Raw genomic sequence first — 12351 nt, 5'->3', positions numbered from 1 at the left:
ACCGCTGAAAGCGTGTCAAATTCCAGGGACCTAGAATGCTAGCTAACACAGGAATGGGATCAGGATGCACTATGATAGGTGAACCCCACACTATTCTAAATCTATTTGAATCCAATATCAAAACCATTGCGGCTGCTGAGTTTGGGAAACAATTAACTTGACCTAGACACGGGAAGTGAGTTAACGAATCCATTTCGATGAACTTTATGTTGCCTGGAAATAGCCATACCCGTTACTGTCCTAGTGTCGGCTAACAGAGTTGGCAGGACTGTCTTTGCGTTATCTGGCCACGATAAATACTTGTACTCCGATTACTTTCGGCAGACTGATAAAGCACTAATCAGCTGATAAGAGCTCACTAAATTCAATACGTTCTCCAGGGCGAGGACAGTAGAAGGAGGTGCAGCTTCTTACTACAGAGCGGCGTGTTGTACCCCTGGGTCAAATTCCAAGGCTGATACACCAACTTACTATTTCAAAAATTAAGTTCCATGAATAGAAGCATAATTTAATCTCACTGTCTACGAATACTTAAGCACTTAACGCTTTTAAAATCGTGAAATTACCAGTGTTTGGCTCCAGTGTGAATGCGAGCTCCTCACTAGTATTCCCAGAGAACGTCCTTATAAATCCACTGCAAATCTCCTTAGGATCGCATAAAGTGAGAGTGCACTAGGGAAGATGTAGAATTGCCTTGTTGCTTCAAAGGCGGCATGCAATGGTGTCTTAACAACGCACTAGCCCCTTCAGGAGGTGGGGCAAGCCACTGTCACACTGGGGTGAATTTCTGATAATGTCCCCATTGAAAAAGCCTACAGAACTTGGATACTCTAAATTTATAATTGTTTATTTTCAATATTAATGAGCATAACATCCTTTGTAAAATGAAGGGATTTATTTAAACACCACCACCATTAGTGTTAACAGAGGATGATTGTCCAGTTGTACTTCATCTTAAACAAGTAATCAGTAGGGTGCTGGTTATTGTTCTAAGAGGAAGTACAACTAGACAACCATCCTCTAATATAACACTAATCAGAGAAAAACTGGAAGGGATCCAACACTTCGAAAGATGAAGGTATCCGCCAACGAAAGACAAGGGCCACGAATGGCGTGAAAATGAAAGACTCCCTAGGCCTTGAGTGCTATAATAACATCGGGGTCGGAAAAGAACAAAAGTTGACCAAGGGAGGTCGGATATGATAGATGAAAGTGAGGAGCCTGACACAAGTGGAAGCAATGCCATGACTCAGCTGAGGGCCCCGTGGTCCCCAACCTACGCTCCCAATATGGCATCCCCTGGGGCAAACAGCAATCACCACCACCATTAGTGTTAATAAAGGATTGTTGTTTAGTTGTACTTCCTCTTAAAACAATAATCACCACCACCATTAGTGTTAATAAAGGATTGTTGTTTAGTTGTACTTCCTCTTAAAACAATAATCACCACCACCGTTAGTGTCAAAAGGGAATGGTTGCTCAGTTGTTGCGAAAGTCGTCTTAAAACAATCACACCATGATCATCATCAATCCCGGGTGTTCGTCAGTGTTACGAATATAGTAGTTTCCTGCACGAAGTTTGTTTCGGAAAGACTTATGTAAAGAAGGTCTTCTGTTTCCCGTCACTACATGACATTCTTGTGGCGATTTAAATCCAGTCAAACATCGCATAGTCTGATATCAACAGCGATCCTTGGGAATGTAAGATGCTCACTTACGTAACTGCAAGGTTTCTTGTCTGATAGTGTAGAATAATATTGGAGTCGATCGAACAACTCTGTCAATAAAATGTACACTATGAAAACGATAATTTTGTTCGATTAACTAAAATGTCTAGGTCATACAAACATCTTAGAAGCAACGGTTCAATGTCTGTCTGTCTGTCTGTCTGTCTGTCTGTCTGTCTGTCTGTCTGTCTGTCTGTCTGTCTGTCTGTCTGTCTGTCTGTCCAAATATCATGTCAAAACGACAGGACATACTTTTGTGAAACCCGGCAGATACTTTATAAGCGTGTTATCTTAGATACTGAACTAATTGGCATTACGATATTCAAAGGAGAAACAGGGGTCGAAAAGGGGTGGGGTTAAAAAGGTTGATTATTGATGTCCTGAAAACGATCAGCTTTATTTAGTAATGTGTCCAAAACAAGGTCAATTACTACTTTTTGGATCATTTTATTACTGTATCTGTGGAGATTGGGAGATAAATGTATTAGAGGGGCTCGCCCTTTCTTCGTCTTTACATCACTAGTTTTGGTAAATAAATAAATAATAACAATCAGAACAATAATTCATATGTAACAAAAATGGCTAAATATGTACAAACACATGGGATAAAACGGTTAAAAATATAGACTATTTTTTCATAAATAATGCCGAAAAATAATATAAAAGGTTTTCTGTATTTTATTAAATGTTCATACTGATCAAAAAGAGTAATTTCTCATCATATTCAGACAACATACCACACTAACAACCACCACATAAACACGCAATAGTTTCTAGTTGCTTTACGTCGCACAGACACAGATAGATCTTATGGCGACGATGGGACAGGGAAAGGCTAGGAGTGGAAAGGAAGCGGCCGTGGCCTTAATTAAGGTACAGCCCCAGCATTTGCCTGGTGTGAAAATGGGAAACCAGGGAAAACCATCTTCAGGGCTGCCGACAGTGGGGTTCGAATCTACTATCTCCCGAATACTGGATACTGGCCGCACTTAAGCGACTGAAGCTACACGCGATAGTGATTACATCCCTCCATATAGGGTTGGCGTCAGGAAGGGCATCCGGCCGTAAAATAGGGCCAAATCCACACGTGCCACACAGTTCGCACCCGCGACCCCACAGGTGTGGGAAAAAGCGGCAGCAAAAGAAGACTGATCAAAAAGAGTAAGCTACAGTTAAAGATTTACAGCTTAAACTTGAAAACCACAGGTTTAATGTAAATTATGTTCGAATATTTGTAAAAAAAAAAAAAAAAAAAAAAAAAGTTACTATAGCCGGGAATATAAAAAAATATGGAAAATAAAGAAATGTTTTCAATCACTGCAAAAATTCTAATTCGCAAAAATTTGACAACATATTATTAACTGTAGCAAATGGCGAAATATGTACTTCTACAGTAAGGCCCAGCTCTGATGATGATGATAATAATAATAATAATAATAATAATAATAATAATAATAAATGAAAATCCACAGCCTGTTTCCAGTCATTCGACCGGGTCACGGACGAGGATAGGAATTGTGCCGGCTGCCGAAGCCTGTCACACTCCCGTGGGGCAACGATTAATGAATGGCAGATGAAATGATATTGGAGAGTGTTGCTGGAATGAAATATGACAGGGAAAACCGGAGTACCCGGAGAAAACCCTGCCCCGTCTCCGCTTTGTCCAGCACAAATCTCACATGGAGCGACCGGGATTTGAACCACGAAACCCAGCGATGAGAGGCCGGCGAGCTGCCGTCTGAGCCACGGAGGCTCTTAATAATAAATAGCAAAAACAAAATTTATGACAAATATAAAAAAAAAATGCTCCAAAATTTCTAATAGCTGAAATTGGTCGAATAAGAACGGTAGTACAATTCAAATATTTGGGAGAAACAATTAAAAAAAACGGTTTGGAAAAATCCGCTGTAGAAGAAAGCATGGAAAAGATGGAAAGAGCATACGGTATAAGTAGGAATATCTACAACAAAATTTGTTTATCTAAAATCCTCAAAATACAACACTACAACACAGTGGTCAAACCGTAATACGCGAGTGAATTACAAGCTTAATAGATTAGAAGTACTGCAAAGAAAAATTAGAAGGAAAATACTCGGCCCGCTAAGAACTACAGAACTCTGGAAATGAAGAAGTAATGATGAAATATACCGGAACATAGAAAACATAACAGAAACAACAAGTTGCTTTACGTCACACCGACACAGATAAGACTTTTGGCAACGATGGCACAGGCAAGGACTAGGAGCTGGAAGGAAGCAGCCGTGACCTAATTAAGGTACAGCCCCAGCATTTACCTGGTGTGAAAATGGGAAACCACGGAAAACCATCTTCAGGGCTGCCGACAGTGGGTCTGTCTACCTATTGCAGTCTCACACCTGCGCGCCAATAACCGCACGGCCAATTCGTTCGGTGCACCACAGTTCATTTATAGGAGTTTGACTCAAGAAACTTCATAGTCCTTTGTACGAAGCCATTCGTTGAGAAAGACTGCCAAGAGGTTAATTAGGAGAATTTTTCAGACGTTGTCCAATGTCTTCGAAATGTTCTTTTAGCACTGCACGTAGCCTTCTTCGTTTCTTATCCGTTTCACGAAATGTATTAACTAATCTCTGAACCGTTACACGACTTAAAATTCGAAGAACTGGGAATTTATCTTGAATTAATAGCACGAGCGGGTTCTGTACGGACGTACGAATCGTAAACAAACACTCGATGTGGAATAGAATAATTAGGTCTATTATTATGTTATTAATTTTACGTCCCACTAACTACTTTTATGGTTTTCGGAGATGCCGAGGTGCCGGAATGTTGTCCCGCAGGAGTTCTATTACGTGCCAGTTAATCTACCGACACGAGGCTGACGATTTTGAGCGCCTTCTAACACCACCAGGATTGAACCTGCCACGTTGCCCTCTACCGTCTGAACTTTCAGCCCGGTATTATTATTATTATTATTATTATTATTATTATTATTAATATTATTATTATTATTATTATTATTATTATCGGATTAATGGTTGGCGGTAGAGGAAGCATCCCTGTCTTTTTCGTCATATGCGGCCAATCATTTAACCTCGATCAGGCTTTAATAAGAGAAGTTATAAGGACTGTCTTGAAGCTCGCCTGGTGGCCATGATCGCTAAGACGTTGAAGTCTAAACGGTCTGACATTGAGGTTAGCCGGTTCGAGTCATCTCGCCTGCCATCTACTATGCTTCAGGACGGGGAAGAATTACAGGACAAGAGGAGCATCTTGGACAGTTTTGCAGATACCTTTGAAAAGTATCACTCACCTGCCGCACAGTGTAATCTATCCGCTTCGTCCGTGTGTGATATAGGCCTAACTTCAATAGTGACCTCTCCAGCAGAGGTATCTTCAATTCTTGCTTCTTTGGATACCTCCAAATCATGTGGTCCAGATGACGTACCCGCAGTAGTATTGAAAGAATGTGCGTCCGAGCTAGGTAGGCCACTTAGCATCATAATAAATATGTCATTCTCGTCAGGGCATTTTCCGTGTGAGTGGAAGAAAGGTTACGTCATACCAGTGTTCAAGAAAGGAGACAAAATGGTGCTTGATAACTATAGGCCTATTGTGTTATTGTCCCTAATTTCAAAGGTGGCAGAGAAGATCGTGTATAAGAGATTGTACAGTTCAGTTTCACAGTATATTAATATAGCGCAGCACGGTTTTGTACAAAAACGCTCTACTGTGTCCAATATGGCGGTGTATATCAATTTCATTTCTGAATCTCTGGATAGGAGGCAACAAGTGGGTGTTGTTTATACGGACTTCTCCAAAGCCTTTGATTCAGTTCAACATGATGCTTTACTCACCAAATTGTCAGCATATGGGATAGGAGGAAGTGCTTTGGAGTGGATTAGAAGCTATCTCACTAATAGAGTTTGCGTAGTAAAAGCTGATGGCATTATGTCAAAGCCTATTTCAGGTGTCCCCCAAGGCTCTTTACTTGGTCCTCTTTTCTTTATCATATTCATAAATGATATAACATCAGTTATACAACACAGCAATTGCCTTCTCTATGCTGACGATCTAAAGATCTTTAAGGTAATCAATAGTGAGTTGGACTGTAAGTTGTTACAGTCTGACTTAAACCTACTAAGTAACTGGTGTGAAAAGTGGCTGCTTGGTTTGAATACTTCAAAATGCAACGCAATTACATTTTCACGCAAGTTGGAACCAGTAAACTACCCTTACCATTTATGCAATAACCAAATAGCTCGTGTGAATGAAATAAATGATCTTGGTGTGACAGTTTCAAACTGTTACGGTCTTTCCTTCGAGAAACATTTAGACAAGATTTCTAGGAAAGGGTTTAAATTACTTGGCTTTCTGAAAAGAAATTGTGCCGAATTTGTTTCTCCTAGAACTCTAAAAACTTTGTTTTGCACTCTAACCAGGCCATCGTTAGAATACTGTTGCGAGGTGTGGCTGCCTTCTCAGCAATATTTAATACAAAACTTGGAAAGAGTCCAAATAAGGTTCATGAAATGGATCAGCTACAAGGGTTTGGGTATTTCTCTCTCTTCGTCCGATTACGAGTCTTTTTGTGAGACTATGAGCATGAGGACATTGCACTCACGCCGCAGATGTGCCAATGCCCTCTTTCTTTATAAGTGTCTGACGAACAGAGTGGATTGCTCAACATTACTGGAGCTGATTCCATTACATGTTCCTCGTCGCAATACTAGGCAAAGGTATATTTTTCATCTGCCTAAAGTGAGAACTGTGGCTCGGGCTAACTCATGGCTTGTGAGGGCACTAACATCACTGAATGAGGTGGGTGAATCAGTGGACCTTTTTCACTCACCCCCGTCTAAAATCAGATATGCCCTAATGACCTCACGAATGTAAGGCCCTATATGTAAGATATGTAAATATGTAAATGTTGCTAGATGTAGTTTAATAATGTCGATTATTTAAGGAGATTGAGTTTTATTTATTTATTTAAGTTATTTAAGGTTTTGTAAATATGCATATAAAATGGTCTCTAGATTTAGTTTGAATTTGGTTTTTATTTTAGGAAATTAGTGTTATTTACTTAAGGTGTATTTGCTGTATATTATCTTTTATTGAATCATCTTTAATTGGGGAAATAACCTGTTGATGATAAATAAATCTATTCTATTCTGTTCACCATCAGAATGTTGGCCGGTAGGGTAGGGGAAGTGGTGGTATACAATTTCTAATCACTGGATTGCGTGCCAAAAGCCTGGATTAAATTCCAAAAATATTTGCAGTGCTCATATGGGGTGAGGGCATATGACGCTGTTAATGGTGATTTGTCCGTCGGATGGGGACGTTAAGCCTTGAGCAGACCCCTTGCTGCTATTCGACAGGAGTAGGCTATGTGCCGACACCCTCTCCCTCCCTAGTATCATATATCACGTCATTCATTTCATCATTAATTCCTCTGATGAGGTTGTCGTCAGAAAGGGCATCCGGTCATAAAAACCTGCCACGACAGATTCATCTCACCTCATACCCGACCACGTAAAGAAACGGGTTGGACTAACGAACAACGTAATGACTACCTTGAAATATTCAATCCAAATCCTGAAGAACCGTACCTTCCACTTTTTAAATGAAACAAAATATGTGAAATGTACAAACTAACCTTTATGTAATCAATTCCTCACAATCACTTTTAAATGCATCTATTTTTTCTGTATACTTTGTCCTCAAGGGCAATCTCCACTTGGAGGACAAATAAATAAATAAATAAATAAATAAATAAATAAATAAATAAATAAATAAATAAATAAATAAATAAATAAATAAATAAATAAATAAATAAATAAATAAATAAATAAATAAATAAATAAATAAATAAATAAATAACAATAATAATAATTCTCGTTTCACTTTGCACACAGATGTTGCACTCACTGTAACATGAAAGAAACTGCGTATTTGAGCACCTTCAAATACTACCGGACTTAGCCAGAATGAAACCTGCCAAGATGGTCTCAGACGGCAGTCCCCGTGGACTCTCCTCCCTCCCGCCCAGCTGCCGGCTTAGCCGCTCCGGTTCCAACTTAATTGAACGACCCAGCTCTTGCGTATGCTGTTAGTCTGTCTCTAGCCGTATGCCTCTAGTAGCAAGAAAATATGCACCGAATGTTCCGTGATTGTCTTTTAGGTAGTGAATTTCGGTAACCTAAACCCAGAACTTTTCGTGGAGTTGATTGACGATTGTCAGCAGACGAAATGAGAGTACTGAAGGCTTGGCAAGTGGCACAATACACAACATTAATTGCAGATGGATTAAGAAATAAGGGCTAGGATTTGCTACCCACCCAATGCACTGCTTTTGTTTATTCTGCCCTTGCTACTCGAAGAACCACTAAAAAAAATGGTGTGGAGGGGGGGGGGGGAGGGGGATCGTTTTGAAGTCGAGTGTGTAATATTCAGGGGAGGTGACTTTTCGCAATAGTGATAGAACGCGAAGTGCACTTCTGTATTTTAATCTGTATTGCCTGCAAAGCTCAAATACCTAAAGTTTGACGAATCAATCCTATAGTGTATTTTGGGGGCACCAAAATTGTACGCCCCAGGTGGCTCTTAACTTGGGAGCGTAGGTTGGCGACTAGGGGGCTTTATCTTAGTACTGACATTGCTTCCGCTTGTGCCAGGCTCCTCACTTTCATCTATCCTATCCGACCTCCCTTGGTCAACACTTGTTCTTTCCCGACTCCGACGATATTAGGTTTGCGAGTCCTACGGAGTCCCATTTTTACGCCCTTCGTGGCCCTTGTCTTTCTTTATCCGATACATTCATTTTTTGAAGTATCGGATCCCTTCCAATGTTTCCCTCCGATGAGTGTTAATAGAAGATGGTTGCTCTGTTGTACTTCCTCTTAAAACAATAATAATCACTATCACCACCAAAATCAGGACTATGCCTGTTATTATTATTATTATTATTTTTATAGGTTGTAATATATAATAATAATAATAATAATAATAATAATAATAATAATAATAATAATAATAATAATAATAATAATTTAGAAATTTAATTGTAAATGACAGGGGAACACGAATTACAAAACCAAATGTTCAGGTATGCTCTATTATTTCCATTAAAAGTGTTGCTCATTTATGAATATCAGTTAATTTTCTATACGGTATTTTGTTTATACTATTTTCATTTTTCATTAATATAACTTCGTTTCTGTTATGTTTCACATTATATTAATTTAAAAAGGAATTTACAATGTTATGATACTTAATGTATATTGATTTTACTATTAGCTCCACTCCTGTGTGCAACCCTTTTCCCGTTTCTCTTCGGAGTCAGGTATGACAGTGAGATGAATCTCCATAGTGAGTTGTTACGATCTGACGCCAACCGCATCAGAGAAGTTAATGAGATGAAATGAACGACGTGATATACGATAGCCGGCCCCGTGCTGTAGGCCTACGGGTAGCTTGTCTGCCTCTTACCCGGAGGCCCCAGGTTCGATTCCCAGCCAGGCCAGGGAGTTTTACCCGGATCTGAGGGCTGGTTCGAGGTCCACTCAGCCTACGTGATTACAATTGAGGAGCTATCTGACGGTGAGATAGCGGTCCCGAACTCGAGAGCCAAGAATAACGGCAGAGAGGATTTGTCGTGCTGACCACACGTCACCTCGTAATCTGCAGGCCTTCGGGCTGAGCAGCGGTTGTTTGGTAGGCCAAGGCGCTTCAAGGGCTGTAGTGCCATGGGGTTTTGTTTTGATATACGATAGTAGGAAGGAAGACGGTGAAACCCAGAGCCGGCACGGTCCTACTCTTTGTCGAATAGCACAAGGGTTCTGCTCAAGCCTTAACGTTCCCCTTCGACGGACGAATTACCATCACCAGTTCCATTTGATTAATCGATTGATTTATTTATTTATGTTTATTGTTTAAAGGGGCCTAACATCGAGGTCATCGGCCCCTAATGGTACGAAATGAGACGAAATGAAATGACAACTTAAAATTCCAAAATCCTCCACTGACCAGAACTCAAAGCGTGAGGACGAAGAATGAATGGATGGATGGATGGATATGAATTAAAAACGATCAGTGAATCCGACCCACAGTGCCTCACATGCACAGGCGCTGGCACAAAACAATAGTATTACTGACCAAGAGACTGCTTCTATAGCACGATGCTGAATCGATTACGCTTATAGTCGAAACGGGTCCAAAATCCAGGTCATCAGCCCCTCATAATTTGTATTTATCGCTAGGAAAGTAGAACCATGCTATGTGCAATGTTGCGGTACTAATCAAAAGTAGCGGAGACTCGCGGTATTCCACACATTATGGTACTATTCACAGGTAGTGTAATGCGCACATGTAATACAGACCTATGGTCTTTCGCACATTGCGGCGCTATTTACAGGCAACGCAAACCTATGGCGTTCCTCACATTTAGTACGTTTACATGGGGATTGAGATCGATTTGAGTACACTTACCGTATTGAATACGATCCCCGTTTACATGTGGTATGTGAATATCGTATTGAATTCGCCAGGCGACATCGACATATACAGACGATGCAGAATTGTTGTAAAATCGATATCACCTCTTAGAATTTAAAAACGCCAAATGAAGTAGAAGCCTAGGAGATAACTTTCAGTTTTAAAAGTATGTGTGGTATTTCAAATGTAATTGGTGCAATAGATAGAACGCACATTCCAATTTGACCCCCAACAGAAGGTTATCGTGATTTTCTTAATCGCCAGGGCTGGCCGTCTTATAAATATGATTGCAGTTGCTGATCATTTATACAGGTAATATATTTACCGGCTTATTATATTTGTTATTTCGACAGAACTTTGATGATGATGACTTCGTCAGAACAAACATGGAGTGTGTGCGCAGTCGTTTTCAATTCGAACTGAGTACGATACGATCCCAAATTTTACCGTATCGACCTTGAGACTCAATCCGAACTGAGTCCCCGTTTACATGGCGTTTTCAATACGGGAAGTGTACTCAGATCGATCTGAATCCTGCATGTAAACGCAGTAATTACTGGACTAACCACAGGGACTCGTACTATCCCGTGGAATTACTCACACAGTGGGAAATGAGCATAGGTAAGGCAGAACCATGGTGTCGCTCATATAGGGGTACGAATCACAGGTGCTATAGGAGCCACCTCCTGATTCAAACACTGTCGCTACTAATCACAAACCTATTGCGTACCTAACATAGTGGTACTACCCGCAAGTAAGTGCGACCCATGGTGTTCCCCTCGTGATGGTAATAATTACAAGTAGTCTCATGGTTCTAATTGGATCATCCCTTGGTCGCCCCTTTTAGTCGCCTCTTGACAGGCAGGGGATACCGTGGGTGTATCCTTCCTCTGCGTCCCCCACGCACGGGGGGGGGGGTGATTGGTCCGCGAGAGGTATTTTATTTCCCTCAAGTCCGCCGGCAAGCCGGTTAGGACCCCACAATCCGCCACCTGGGACGCGTATCACCTCTCCCCCTGCTGCGCCAGCGTAGTAGGTTTGTGGCAGTTCCATTTGCTATCGCTCCATATGCTCATTGCGAACAGATCTGTAATCGAATCCAGGTTTTCGGACAGGCAATCTAGGATTAGAAATTGTATACCACCCCACCTGAGCTACCCTGCCGGCCAACATTCTGACGGTGAAAATTCGTCATTAGCACTAAGTAATGACATTTTAATTTCACATTAATATTATCAAAAAAAGATATGACCCATTTATCAGAATTTACTCAAATGCTATGTGTTTCTTTCAAAACGGTATTACTAAATAGTGCATAAACACTAAATTTCTGTTGCAAAACGCTGCAAATTAATCCTCTCCCCTAATTATTGTTTAATTCGAATTTTTCTAGTACTTTCAGGCAGGAATTGAGTCAGCAGACCTATTGTATAGTTATAGTTCACCTTGTTATAGAAATACAGCTTACCTTACAGCGATCCTCACTTGAGCCGCTATCTCCCAGCAGTGTTGACTCATCCGAGATACTCGACCACTCCTACCAACCTGAGGTGGGACTTTGGTCCGCCCGAGATAGCACAGAGATCCTTCTCTCAATGCTTTATGAGCAATCTCTTGTTTTAACGTGACAGTCTCCATGAAATCAGGCTGCCGCACACATTCGAAGTTCATGTGCTCACACAACTCCGGAAGTGAAAATCCGATAAGAACAGTTGACATACAGTTTGATCAGAAATGTGGGACAAGAGGGAAAATATGACTCGCCACCCTCAGTTAAGGACGCGAAGGGGAGACTTTTTTGAGGTATGATTGGATTTCCGATAGCTTCGTAATCAAAACACAGACGAAGGCGGTTAAGAAATCTAAAGCTATATAATTTGAAAGCCGCCCCCGTGGTGCACGGTTAGCGTGCCTGGGTTTTACCCTGAGGTCTCCGGTTCGATTCCGGCCAGGTCAGGGACTGAGAGCTCATTCGAGGTCGCCTCAGCCTACGTGATTGAACAGTTATCTGACGGTGAAATAGTGGCATCTGTCTAGAAAGCTACATTGACCAGGCGATCTCATAATCTGCAGGCTTTCGGGCTGACAAGTGCTCCCTTGGTAGGCCCAATACCCTCCAGGACCGATAACACCAGGGCGAGATAAATAA

General features: G+C 41.0%; 1 protein-coding gene across 1 annotated transcript in view; it reads right to left on the bottom strand.

Annotated features, from left to right (window-relative positions):
• The window catches only part of LOC136882176 (leucine-rich repeat-containing protein 15), a 37402-nt gene extending 25655 nt beyond the window's left edge, over positions 1 to 11747 (bottom strand). Inside the window, exon 1 of the mRNA XM_067154728.2 lies at positions 11671 to 11747. The gene's annotated coding sequence lies outside the window, so the exon portion shown is untranslated. The remainder of the gene's footprint in view (positions 1 to 11670) is intronic.
• Positions 11748 to 12351: the final 604 nt, after the last annotated feature.

Source organism: Anabrus simplex, chromosome 10 (genome assembly GCF_040414725.1).
Source record: "Anabrus simplex isolate iqAnaSimp1 chromosome 10, ASM4041472v1, whole genome shotgun sequence".
Taxonomy (NCBI): Eukaryota; Metazoa; Arthropoda; class Insecta; order Orthoptera; family Tettigoniidae; genus Anabrus; species Anabrus simplex.
Note: the sequence above shows the minus strand (reverse complement) of the source record. Positions and strands in the feature narration are given on the sequence as shown.